The 13,243-nt window shown below is 43.2% G+C and overlaps 1 protein-coding gene across 2 annotated transcripts in view; it reads left to right on the top strand.

The window, feature by feature from the left end:
- DIS3L2 (DIS3 like 3'-5' exoribonuclease 2) overlaps positions 1-13,243 on the top strand; it is an 838,626-nt gene that overhangs the window by 376,174 nt on the left and 449,209 nt on the right. The window lies entirely within an intron of this gene.

Here is a 13,243-nt window from a genome sequence, read left to right as displayed (position 1 = left end):
AAATGAACCAGCTGGACGGCACTCACGGAGACTTGAATATATTCAACAGACAGACAGCTGAAGCTGGTGGATTGTCAACGTTTCAGAATTAACTTCTTTTTTCAAGACAACCAGATACAGGTACTATAACAAACATTTATACCTTACCCCAACCTCGTGCTGACTGTGCGCTCCCGCACCCGTCGTGGACCGATGACGTCACTGGCTCCCGTCGGCGCCTACGGACCGGCATCACTTGGGGGCGGGGGCCGCAACGTGCAAACCATCACCATGGTGATACACTAAAACAAAAAATAAAAAATAAAATAGATGGGGTAAGGTATAAATGTTTGTTATAGTACCTGTATCTGGTTGTCTTGAAAAAAGAAGTAAATTCATTTGTATGTATGGTACGTCCAGGTCGGGCACCGGAGCAGGCTGTGCTTTTAAGTGTGGAGGAGTGCCGAACATTCTTGGTTTATATATATATATATATATATATATATATATATATATATATATATGTGTATATGTGTATATGTGTGTGTGTGTATATATATTTATATTTGTGTGTATGTATGTGTGTGTATATATATATATTCTTGATATCCCGTTTATACCTGTTAATTAGTATTTCTTATTACCTCTATTCGTGCAGCAATAAGAAATTCTGTACCACTCCCGCCAAATGTATAATATAAAAAAAACTAAAAATCACATTCATGGGCTTCGATGTGCATCTAGTGATTCTTACATTTTACTTGAGCGTCCGTTTGTGGGTGATTTCCTGCTAAACTTGTTTAATAATTATGTACCATAGAGAGAGGCGCACCCATTATTGTTTTTATTGAAAAGTTAATAAGACTCATAGGGGCAGATGTATTAAGCCTTGAAGTGATAAAGTAGTGATAAGTCGAGGGTGATAATGCACCAGCCAATCAACTCCTAACTGTCCTTTTCCAAACCCGTAATGATTGGCTGGTGCATTATCACCTTCCACTTACCATTTCTTTATCACTTCTCTAGGCTTAATACATCTGCCCCATAGTGCTGTGACGGGTCTGATCTTTCTACAAAATACCACAGAATAAAAAATAAAAAAAAAGCCACAAGAAGCAAACATGCATAATGTTAAACCATGTTAAGGATTCTTTTAATAGACCTAAAAATCCATAGCAGTACACATGACCCGTAGGAAAAGTGACTGTTGATACACTTCTTAATAGTTATAAGGAATGGCATTGCACACTGCCCAAATCCTTAACTTGTGCTGGACTCCCTAGGCTGGGTTGTGTTCAAAAAGGAAACAAGATCACTTGCATGTGGGGGTACCTTCCTGTGTAATAAACTGTCCCAGGTTCCGCTCAGGACTGATGGCTGGATAAGGTTGTGGGTACCACCACCCCTGGTAAGGCTTGATCCCAGCAGTTTAGATAGTAAGATTTGTACAGTCAATAGCTTTATTCTGTATGCATCGGTGTTAAAAAAAAAAAAAAAAAAAAAAAAAAAAAAAATTTTTTAAATATTAATGCTCAATCATGTGTTTGACTAGGCCATTATGTGCCTGTTGCTCTCAGAGATGTCCCTGATTGTCCTGTATACTGTAATTTATTTTTTACTTATTGCTACAGTAACCTGCATGGATTTCCAGCATTTGACAGCTTTAATATACGTTTATTGCTAGCATCCTGTGAGGGCTGGGACAGATTACATAACTTCCTCAAGCTTTCTGTGGTGAAGCCTATTAGGAGTCAGTCCTGCTGCTGCATCTGTGTGTGAAGTAAAATAAATGATTACAGATAAGGCACAGCTCCAGCAGAATTTGTGTAAGTGCTGCAGGAACTGAACGATATAGTATTGAACAAAATGGCACGTTGCCCAAGGTGTGACGTTTTAGGAAATGATGGAATCACAAGCTACAGTAGGTACAGGATTGCCTTAGGGTGCCCTCGCAAGAGGCTGATATACGGTAATCTGTCAGGATGCAAGATAACCGCCTCAAGCACAGTGCTACCCGTGACAACGTGCTTGGCCATTGCTGAAAAACGTGTGCCTTTCCTAAGGGTTGGGCATGGTACTGTAACACGGTGTTTAATGTTATAGTGTACGGTCTGTGTGACTGCTAGGTCATGCAGCAGAGCTAGAAATAGATCTGAACAAAGGATGTCTATCACCTCCTCCACAGGACACTTTGCTTTCCTGTACAATCTGATTAAGAGTTTGTTTTCTTAGACATCTAACCTACTTGACCCCTGAAAGAAACATTAACTGAAGTCTAATATTATAGCTCATTTCTACACGTGTACTGGGAGTACGTATTGGTGGGAGTAGTGCATTTTCAACAGGATTTACATGCAATAGCTGACTTGTGCTTAGTAGCACATATTGGTAAATGTATGAGTAATGAGTCATTCTAATATAAAAAGCGCGAGCAGAGCGATCGATGCCTCAGTTGGTAAAGTAGTCTCCTAAATTGTTGTTTCAAGTGTTTCTGTTGCTCTTTTGTTATTTTAGAAGGCGAAAACCCACACCTCCTTTCTTCAGTAGAGACTTGTGGAAGTTTCCCATTGAAAGAAGGGTTTTGGTTTCAAATTGCAAATATCACCTTGACTTGGTTTTGTTTTTGCGCTGTTAAAAGTTAGTCTCTCAGGTGGATACTTCTCAATGGAATCGGCTATTCTTTGTTGGCTAAAATGTACCACCCAATTCACAAATGCTGAAACACCCAAACTTAGTTTTATCAACAGTTTATGGTGGGTAGGTGTGTGGGGGTTTGCCTGGCCTGGACTGGTCTGGTCTGGTCTGGGAGCCATAGAGTTGGAGGAATGGTCACATAATCTTTGTACTGAATATTTTCTCGAGCAATGTGGGAGCAGTCTGTCCACCTCTATTTTATGTAATGGGCCCTACACGCATACCGATCTGCCGCCGAGCTTCCCGACGGCGGATATGGCCGATGGGTGACCCGGTGGCGGGGGGAGTGAGGTTTCTTTACTCCCCTAGTCACCCGGCTCCATAGCACAGCCGGCAAATATGGACGAGATCGTCCATATTGGCCTGCATGTAAAAGCGACGGAGCACCAACGATGAACGAGCACGGGGCCGCGCATCATTCATCGCTGGTGCCACCACACTGATAGATATGAACGGTATCTCATTTATTAATGAATGAGATCTTCATATCTTTCACTTATGTCGCCCAGTGTGTAGGGCTAGATTTTCTGAGTAAAGGATCCATAGCATTCCTTCCTTTGTTTTATTACTGGATAATTTATTTCTCCTCCATGCCTTTGTTTTGATACGTAATTGTTGAATGTGAACAAATAAGTGTGTATCCTGATTTAAGTTTATATAGCTTTATCTGCTTCCATTCTGGACACAATGGGTCTAGTACAGAGCTGGGCACAATTGCGCACCTAAATCGAAGTCACAAGTTGCGTTCGTTAAAAAGCTGTTTGGCAGCTATCTTAAGAAGTGTGTTGGTTGTCAACAGATTTGCACCAGACACTTAAGTTCCACTTGCATCCTTGTTTTTTTACCACTTGTTTACAACAAACATTTTTGATATTGGGCAACTCTGATTATAGCAGAAACCGACTCCCTCTGTGTCGTACGTAAAAAAACAAAAACATTTTGCTTAAACAGTCAAGCCCAGGAATCCATACTAAATTGAGAGGAGACCATGCTAATCTGCATTAACGTTTACACTACTGCTAGTGGCCACCATCATTATATGAAATATGCATGAGCTGCTACACACACACAGTAATACAGCTTTATATGCTGTATTTAATATGCATCTTTGTTCTGGTTTGTAGTTGTGTAAATGTGCACTTACTGTACTTGGCATATGTTAAACATTCTTGGTTTATGTAATGCATTGGCACATATGCAGTTGACCAGGTTTGTGGACATGTGTAGATTCAATTTTGCTGTGCTAATTGGCATGCTGGTTGCTCTGCTTCAGTCCCTATGCCAGGCCTGGCCAACCTGCGGCTCCCCAGCTGTTGTGAAACTGCAAGTCTCATGAGGCTCTGTCAGTTTTTCTGTTTGGGAATGCTAAAACTTTGTCAGGGCATGCTGGGATGTGTAGTTTCATAACAGCTGGAGAACCACAGTTTGGCCAGGCCTGACCTATGCCATTCCCATTTTTGTGTGAAAGGGGTTTTTGGAGTAGCACCTCCCCCCTTCCTGCCCCTTTTTAAAGAGGTTATGGCTAAAACCAAGTTGGGGAAAGGACCTCTGACAACACCAGGGGGAGGAGCAAGGACAGAGCATGGCACCAAAAATGTACCCTCGCTGGCTCGCTTAGCTTGCCACGCTTCGGGCTCGGTAGATAGCTCGCCACCGGGTTACTTCAGGGAGTAGTTGGTAGAGTGGATAGTGAAAGAACTATCCTGCCGGCCTAGCTCCTCCCCCTGATGTCAGAGGTCCTTTAGCCCACTTGGTTCTAGCATCTACCCTTTTAATGACCGCTCCGTGTAAACACCTTTTTTCTCACATCTTCCTTGCAGCAGTGACCAGAGCTGTTTGGTTTAATATGAATTCCTTTAATGCTCTTCTCTCCTTAGGATATGGCTTAATATGAGATACTCTTTCACATGTTGATATATATATTACATTTATGTAACATTTTTTACATTTTACTACACGACTTTTGGTGTAATATGAAGCATTATCTTTATAAGGTAACAGATGTGTAAATGGAATATTTAGCATTATACTTTGGCAATTTTGATTGGGGTGTCATAGCAGTAATAATAGTAGTATTTTTTTTTTTTTATATATATAGCGTTTTTCTCCAATAGGACTTAAGTAGGTACCTTCAAAGAAAGAAATCTGTTTTAGTCATGATGGTCCCGTATGTATGTATGTGTGTGTGTGTGTATGTGTGTGTGTGTATGTATGTATGTATATATATATATATATGTGTGTGTGTGTATATATATATATATATATATATATATATATATATATATATATATATATATAGCGTAAAAAATAGAGAATAGCGCTTATGAAGATCCTAATTTAGACACACAAGTGAGTGAGTTTATATGTATTCAATTACTGTATCTATAAACATACGACACGCCCCATCTCTCAATGGGTGGCAGCTCCTGCCCAATAAATAGGTATAATATGATGAAGTCCTCTTTACTAGGACGAAACGCATTGGGACAGGGACTTGCTGCTCACCAAGAACTTCCCATAGCAGACAGAAAAGCCGTTTTTATGTTTTTATCTTGTACGTTTGTTACCTTCATTTGCTACAGGACTGTGTATTCAATAGGTTTACTTTTTACTTAAACTTGCTCTTTTTACTTTGATATTTGGAACCAGCAGTGTTCCTAATTAAGAGCATATTTGTAAACATTCAGGAAACAGTACACACTGTTTATCTCTTTTCAATTTACAGTGTCATCAGACTGAAGGCGTTTTAAAGAGCCAAGTTGCTTTTTTCCCTTCATCCTTACAGTGTCCTCACGATTCACAGGGTGAATGGTCACACAATTTTTTTTTATATGTTTGACACTAGTAGGCGCCCTTGTGCACTTCATTTTTTAATATATATATATATATATATATATATATATATATATATATACACACACACACACACACACACACACACACACACACACACACACACACACACACACACACAACAAAAATCCGGCACTCGTCAGTAAACAGCTGTAAGTGTACTTGCTCCTGTGCCCTCCTAACCAGCCTTTCGGACTGTATATGCAATGCAGATCAATCTTGGTGGCACTCAGGAGACGATAAAGTAGTGAAAACAGTGGGTGTTTACTTCATCTACGTTTCGGGGTACGAATCCCCGTCATCAGGGGACACACGTGTGTGTGTGTGTGTCCTGATGACAGGGATTCGTACACCGAAATGTAGATGAAGTAAACACCCACTGTTTCACTACCTTATTTTATATATGTGTGTGTGTGTATATGTATGTACATGTTTGTGTGTGTGTATATATATATATATATGTGTGTATATATAATGTGTGAATATCATTCATCAGTCCCTGCCTTTGTTGAGCTTGTACGTAGCTGATATCATACAAGATGATGCTTACATGATTGCAGCATGTATCCTTTGCATTAATAAATCTAAATAGTTCTTCCATAAATGCAATTGGTGTATAACACTGACCATTATCTTCAGTTTCTGAGGGTGTGAGCTCTGATCTCTGAGAGAATTGGGGTGTACCCTGCATTTATTGACTACCGTATATTGCTAGTTGTTGCTCCATTCCATTGTCTGTAGTTGTAAATAGTTTTAGATGAACGTTCATTCAAAGAAATAACTGTTTGAGTTGAGTTGTAAATCATTGTTACTCAGATGAAACTGGTGTGTGACTTTAAAAGCCTTCCCCTCTCTCTCTCTCTCTCTCTCTCTCTCTCTCTCTCTCTCTCTCTCTCTCTCTCTCTCGCTCTCCTCAAAACCGTGTTTTTTGGTTATATTTTAGTGCTGCTTAAGAGTGTTAAGGTTAATGTGTTATGTTATTTTTTTCTATTGAAAAGATTATGCAGGAGAGGCTGTTTTTCCCAAATTGTACTGTAACCTGATAGAGATGTGTTATGGTGATTGTATGACTACAAAGGTAGTTTAGACCGTTTGGCAGTAAAGTCAGAATGTTACTTAAGTGTCTGGCTCTTCAATGGAACATGTGAATACATTTGATGAGCTTTGTTTAAATGAGGTGTAGCCGCTTTGGAAGTAGTTTTTTTGGCTATTTAAATGAATCTAATAGTGTTAGGATGTTGCTCTGCTGCACTTCATTGTCTCAAATACAACGCTTTTGCAAAACGTGTTATAGACCACGACTGAAAGTTGGCAGCACTCCTCTTTTAGTATGGTATTTCCCAGTTTAAAATGGTGGCTGAGTGTCTCTATCTATGTATCTATCGTCGTATCTTAATTAGGTAATCGCACACATTTGCATTATGACCTAATCGCGCCTATAAACCTTGCATGGCGCTGCAGCTCCTGGAACACGCGGGGTGCAAGTATAATGGGAGTGGGTGGGGATGGGGGGAGTATGCTTGCTGAGGGGGCAAAGCAGCTGAAGTGACATTGGGTCCATTTATTTACGTACTGTGGCTATATCTATAGCTCTATTAACGCGTGTGTATATACAGTATAATAGTTTTTTTTTAGATTACACACTTCTAATTGTCCATGGTTGATACCAGTACATTTTTGGCTTCTCTGATTTGGGAATAAAGGGATTAACTGAAACATATCACCTTCCCATAAAGTTGAGGGACCATGATTCTTCTTTTGTAAACCAATTATATGTAGAGAATGACATTTAATGCAGTAATACTTCTATACAAGTCAATATTTTATGCTGGTTACCAGTCAAGAACAGTAATATCTGTAAAAAAAATAAATAAATAAAAATTAAAGCTTATACAGGTTGAGTATCTCTTATCCAAAATGCTTGGGACCAGAGGTATTTTGGTTATCGGATTTTTCCGTATTTTGGAATAATTGCATACTATAATGAGATATTATGGTGATGGGACGTAAATCTAAGCACAGAGTGCATTTATGTTACATATACACCTTATACACACAGCCTGAAGGTAATTTTAGCCAATATTTTTTATAACTTTGTGCATTAAACAAAGTGTGTCTACATTCACACAATTCATTTATGTTTCATATACACCTTATACACACAGCCTGAAGGTCATTTAATACAATACTTTTAATAACTTTGTATTAAACAATGTTTGTGTACATTGAGCCATCAGAAAACAAAGGTTTCACTATCTCACTCTCACTCAAAAAAGTCCGTATTTCGGAATATTTGGATATGGGATACTCAACCTGTAATACTTAACAAAACCTTACAGAATATGGAATACAAGCTTTATAAACAGTGCTGCACTTGCTGTCAGAAGCAGTGCTGGCTGAATCCAAAGGTTGGGTGCCATTGTTGGCTTAGGCGAGCGCACATTGCTATATACAAAGGAGAGAAAAGCACATGAGGGAAGAGGGTCTTTGCTCATGAGCACATAAAACAGGCCTGGCCAACCTGCATCTCTCCAGCTGTTGTAAAAAAAAAACGCGTTCCAGATGGCCCTGCTACAGTTTTAACATTCTCTAATAGCAGGGCATGCTGTGATTTGTAGTTTTACAACAGCTGGAGAGCACCAATTTGGCCAGGTTTGACTTGCAACCTAAATGCAAGGGGATATGTATGAAAGTGCTCCATGTGTCACAAATCTGATGCAAAAGAATATAATTTGGGTCCTGCCTAAACTTGAAAGTCCTATATATTGGAACAAATTGCATTGTTCTTAAATTTCTCTAACGTCCTAGAGGATGCTGGGACTCCGTAAGGACCATGGGGATAGACGGGCTCCGCAGGAGACATGGGCACTTTAAGAAAGACTTTGACTCTGGGTGTGCACTGGCTCCTCCCTCTATGCCCGTCCTCCAGACCTCAGTTTGATACTGTGCCCAGTGGAGACTGGGTGCATTTCAGGAGCTCTCCTGAGTTTCCTGTAAGAAAGCATTTTTGTTAGGTTTTTTTATTTTCACGGAGCCTGCTGGCAACTGACTCCCTGCATCGAGGGACTGAGGAGAGAGAAACAGACCCACTTCTCTGAGTTCAGGGCTCTGTTTCTTAGGCTACTGGACACCATTAGCTCCGGAGGGATCGGTACGCAGGTCTCACCCTCGCCGTCCGTCCCAGAGCCGCGCCGCCGTCCTCCTCGCAGAGCCGGAAGAAAGAAGCCGGGTGAGTATGTGATGAAAAGACCCATCTGAGGCGGCAGAAGACACTTGGATCTTCACTGAGGTAACGCACAGCACTGCAGCTGTGCGCCATTGCTCCCCTTCACCTCACAAACTCCAGACACTGTAAGGGTGCAGGGCGCAGGGGGGAGGGGTGGGGGGTGGGGTGGTGTTGGGGGGGGCGGGCAGGCGCCCTGGGCAGCAATATAAACCTCTCTTATGGCACAGATGTATATATACATGTACAGCTGGGCACTGTACATGTATAAAAAGAGCCCACGCCATGTATTGAAAAAATTGAGCGGGACAGAAGCCCGCCGCCGAGGGGGCAGGGCTTCTCCCGCAGCACTCACCAGCGCCATTTTTTCTCCACAGCACCGCTGAGAGGAAGCTCCCCGGACTCTCCCCTGCTTGACACACGGTGACAGAGGGTTTTAAAGTAGAGGGGGGGCACATAATTGGCGCAGATACATAAAACAGCGCTGCTGGGTAAACATTAATTTACTGTGTTATTCCTGGGTCATATAGCGCTGGGGTGTGTGCTGGCATACTCTCTCTGCCTCTCCAAAGGGTCTGGTGGGGAACCTGTCTTCAGAAAAGAGCTTCCCTGTGTATGTGTGGTGTGTCGGTACGTGTGTGTCGACATGTCATAGGTTGAGGGCTCACCTAAGGAGGAGGGGTAGTTTATGAATGTTAGGTCTCCGTCGGAGGTGCCGACGCCGGACTGGATGGATATGTGGAATGTTTTAAGTGCAAATTTTAATTTATTGCACAAAAGGCTAGACAAAGCCGAAGCTGGGGCACAGTCACGGAGTCAACCCATGCCTGTCCCTATGTCGCCGGGACCTTCAGGGTCTCAGAAGCGCCCACTATCCCAAATAGTTGACACGGATACCGTCACGGATTCAGACTCCAGTGTCGATTACGATGATACAAAATTACAGCCAAAGGTGGCTAAAGGTATTCGATATATGATTATCGCAATAAAAGATGTGTTGCATATCACTGAGGAACCCCCTGTCCCTGACACGAGGGTATACATGTATAAAGGAAAGAAACCTGAGGTCTCCTTTCCCTCCTCACATGAGCTGAACGAAGTATGTGAAAAAGCGTGGGAAACTCCAGACAAAAAACTGCAGATTCCCAAAAGGATCCTAACAGCGTATCCTTTCCCGTCGCAGAACAGGATACGGTGGGAATCCTCCCCTAGGGTGGACAAGGCCTTGACGCGCTTATCAAAAAAGATAGCGCTTCCATCCCAAGATACGGCTACCCTCAAGGATCCTGCTGACCACAAGCAGGAGGTTACCCTGAAGTCCATTTACACACATTCTGGTACTTTGCTCAGACCGGCTATTGCGTCGGCCTGGGTTTGTAGTGCTGTAGCAGCATGGACAGATTCCTTATCAACGGATATTGAGACTCTTGATAAGGATACCATTTTATTGACCCTAGGGCATATAAAAGATGCGGTCTTGTATATGAGGGATGCTCAAAGAGACATTAGTTTACTGGGTTCCAGGATAAACGCTATGTCTATTTTTGCTAGGCGTGTCTTATGGACCCGACAGTGGACTGGTGATGCTGACTCCAAGAGACATATGGAGTTGTTGCCTTACAAGGGGGAGGAATTGTTTGGAGAGTGACTCTTGGACCTCGTCTCCACGGCTACGGCAGGTAAATCAAATTTTTTGCCATATATTCCCTCACAATCTAAGAAAGCGCCTCATTATCAAATGCAGTCCTTTCGTTCCAATAAAAGCAAGAGCACGTGGATCGTCCTTTCTTGCCAGAGGTAAGGGCAGAGGAAAAAAGCTGCATAACACAGCTAGTTCCCAGGAACAGAAGTCCTCCCCGGCCTCTGCAAAATCCACCGCATGACGCTGGGGCTCCCCTGAGGGAGTCAGCTCTTGTGGGGGCACGTCTTCGACTGTTCAGCCACGTCTGGGTCCACTCACAGGTGGATCCATGGGCAATAGAAATAGTTTCCCAGGGTTACAAGCTGGAATTTGAAGAGGTGCCTCCTCGCCGGTTTTTCAAATCGGCCCTACCGAAACAACCCCTGAAAAGGGAGATAGTGTTACATGCGATCTACAAATTGTGTCTTCAACAAGTGGTGGTAGAGGTTCCCCTGCTTCAAAGAGGGCAGGGGTACTGCTCAACTCTGTTTGTGGTTTCCGAAACCGGACGGTTCGGTCAGACCCATTTTAAATTTAAAATCCCTGAACCTATACTTAAAACGGTTCAAGTTCAAAATGGAATCGCTCAGGGCGGTCATCGCCAGCCTAGAAGGGGGAGATTTTTTGGTATCTCTGGACATAAAGGATGCATACCTGCATGTCCCCATATATCCTCCTTATCAGGCGTACCTGAGATTTGCGGTACAGGATTGTCATTACCAATTTCAGACGTTGACGAGAATTTTCACCAAGGTAATGGCGGAAATGATGGTGCTCCTGCGCAAGCAGGGTGTCACAATTAACCCATATTTGGACGATCTCCTCATAAAAGCGAGATCACGGGAGAAGTTGCTGAACAGCGTATCACTTTCACTGAATGTGTTACAGCGACACGGCTGGATTCTCAATATTCCAAAGTCGCAGCTGAATCCTACAACTTGTCTGCCCTTCTTGGGCATGATTCTGGACATAGACCAGAAAAGGGTTTTTCTTCCGACGGAAAAAGCGCAGGAACTCATGACTCTAGTCATGAACTTGTTGAAACCAAAACAAGTGTCAGTACATCATTGCACTCAAGTTCTGGGAAATATGGTGGCAACATACAAAGCCATTCCATACGGCAGATTCCATGCAAGGACCTTCCAATGGGACCTATTGGACAAATGGTCCGGGTCGCATCTGCAATTGCATCAGCGGATCACCCTGTCCCCCAGGGCCAGAGTATCTTTCCTGTGGTGGCTAAACAGTGCTCACCTTCTAGAGGGCCGCAGGTTCGGCATTCAGGACTGGATCCTGGTGACCACGGACGTGAGCCTCCGAGGTTGGGGAGCAGTCACACAGGGAAGAAATTTCCAAGGACTTTGGTCAATTCAAGAGACTTGTCTTCACATCAACATCCTAGAACTAAGGTCCATATACAACACCCTACGTCAAGCGGAGATCTTAATTCGCAATCGACCAGTTCTGATCCAGTCAGACAACATCACCGCAGTAGCTCATGTAAACCGCCAAGGCGGCACAAGGAGCAGAGTGGCAATGGCGGAAGCCACCAGAATTCTTCGCTGGGCGGAGAATCATGTAAGCGCTCTGTCAGCAGTGTTCATTCCGGGAGTGGACAACTGGGAAGCAGACTTCCTCAGCAGACACGATCTGCATCCGGGAGAGTGGGGACTTCATCAGGAAGTCTTTGCGCAGATTGCAAGTCAGTGGGGACTACCCCAAATAGACATGATGGCATCCCGTCTCAACAAAAAGCTACAAAGGTATTGCGCCAGGTCAAGAGACCCTCAGGCGGTTGCTGTGGACGCCCTAGTGACACCGTGGGTGTTCCAGTCGGTATATGTGTTTCCCCCTCTTCCTCTCATACCCAAGGTGTTGAGGATAATAAGAAAAAGAGGAGTGAGAACAATTCTCATTGTTCCAGTTTGGCCACGAAGGACCTGGTATCCGGATCTGCAAGAAATGCTCACAGGAGATCCGTGGCCTCTTCCTCTAAGACAGGACCTGTTACAACAAGGTCCCTGTCTGTTCCAATACTTACCGCAGCTGCGTTTGACGGCATGGCGGTTGAACGCCGGATCCTAGCGGAAAAAGGTATTCCGGATGAGGTCTTTCCTACGCTAATAAAGGCTAGGAAGGACGTGACGTCTTAACATTATCACCGAATATGGCGAAAATATGTTTCTTGGTGTGAGGCCAGGAATGCTCTTACGGAAGAATTCCATCTAGGCCGTTTTCTTCACTTCCTACAAACTGGAGTGAATTTGGGCCTAAAATTAGGCTCCATTAAAGTTCAGATTTTGGCCTTATCCATTTTCTTTCAAAAGGAATTGGCCTCCTTACCTGAAGTACAGACTTTTGTGAAGGGAGTACTGCATATTCAGCCTCCTTTTGTGCCTCCGGTGGCGCCTTGGGACCTTAACGTGGTGTTAAGTTTCCTTAAGTCACATTGGTTTGAACCACTTAAAACAGTGGAGTTGAATATCTCACTTGGAAGGTGGTCATGTTGTTAGCCTTGGCTTTGGCTAGGCGAGTTTCGGAATTGGCGGCTTTATCACATAAAAGCACCTATCTGGTTCTCCATATGGATAGAGCGGAGTTGCGGACCCGTCCTCAATTCCTACCTAAGGTGGTCTCATCCTTTCATATGAACCAACCTATTGTCGTGCCTGTGGCTACACGTGACTTGGAGGATTCCGAGTCCCTTGATGTGGTCAGGGCTTAGAAAATTTACGTGGCCAGAATGGCTAGGATCAGAAAAACAGAAGCACTGTTTGTCCTGTATGCAGCCAGCAAGGTTGGCTGAAGGTAAC

The sequence above is a fragment of the Pseudophryne corroboree genome, chromosome 4 (genome assembly GCF_028390025.1).
Source record: "Pseudophryne corroboree isolate aPseCor3 chromosome 4, aPseCor3.hap2, whole genome shotgun sequence".
NCBI lineage: Eukaryota > Metazoa > Chordata > Amphibia > Anura > Myobatrachidae > Pseudophryne > Pseudophryne corroboree.
This window is presented reverse-complemented; position numbering and strand designations above follow the sequence as displayed.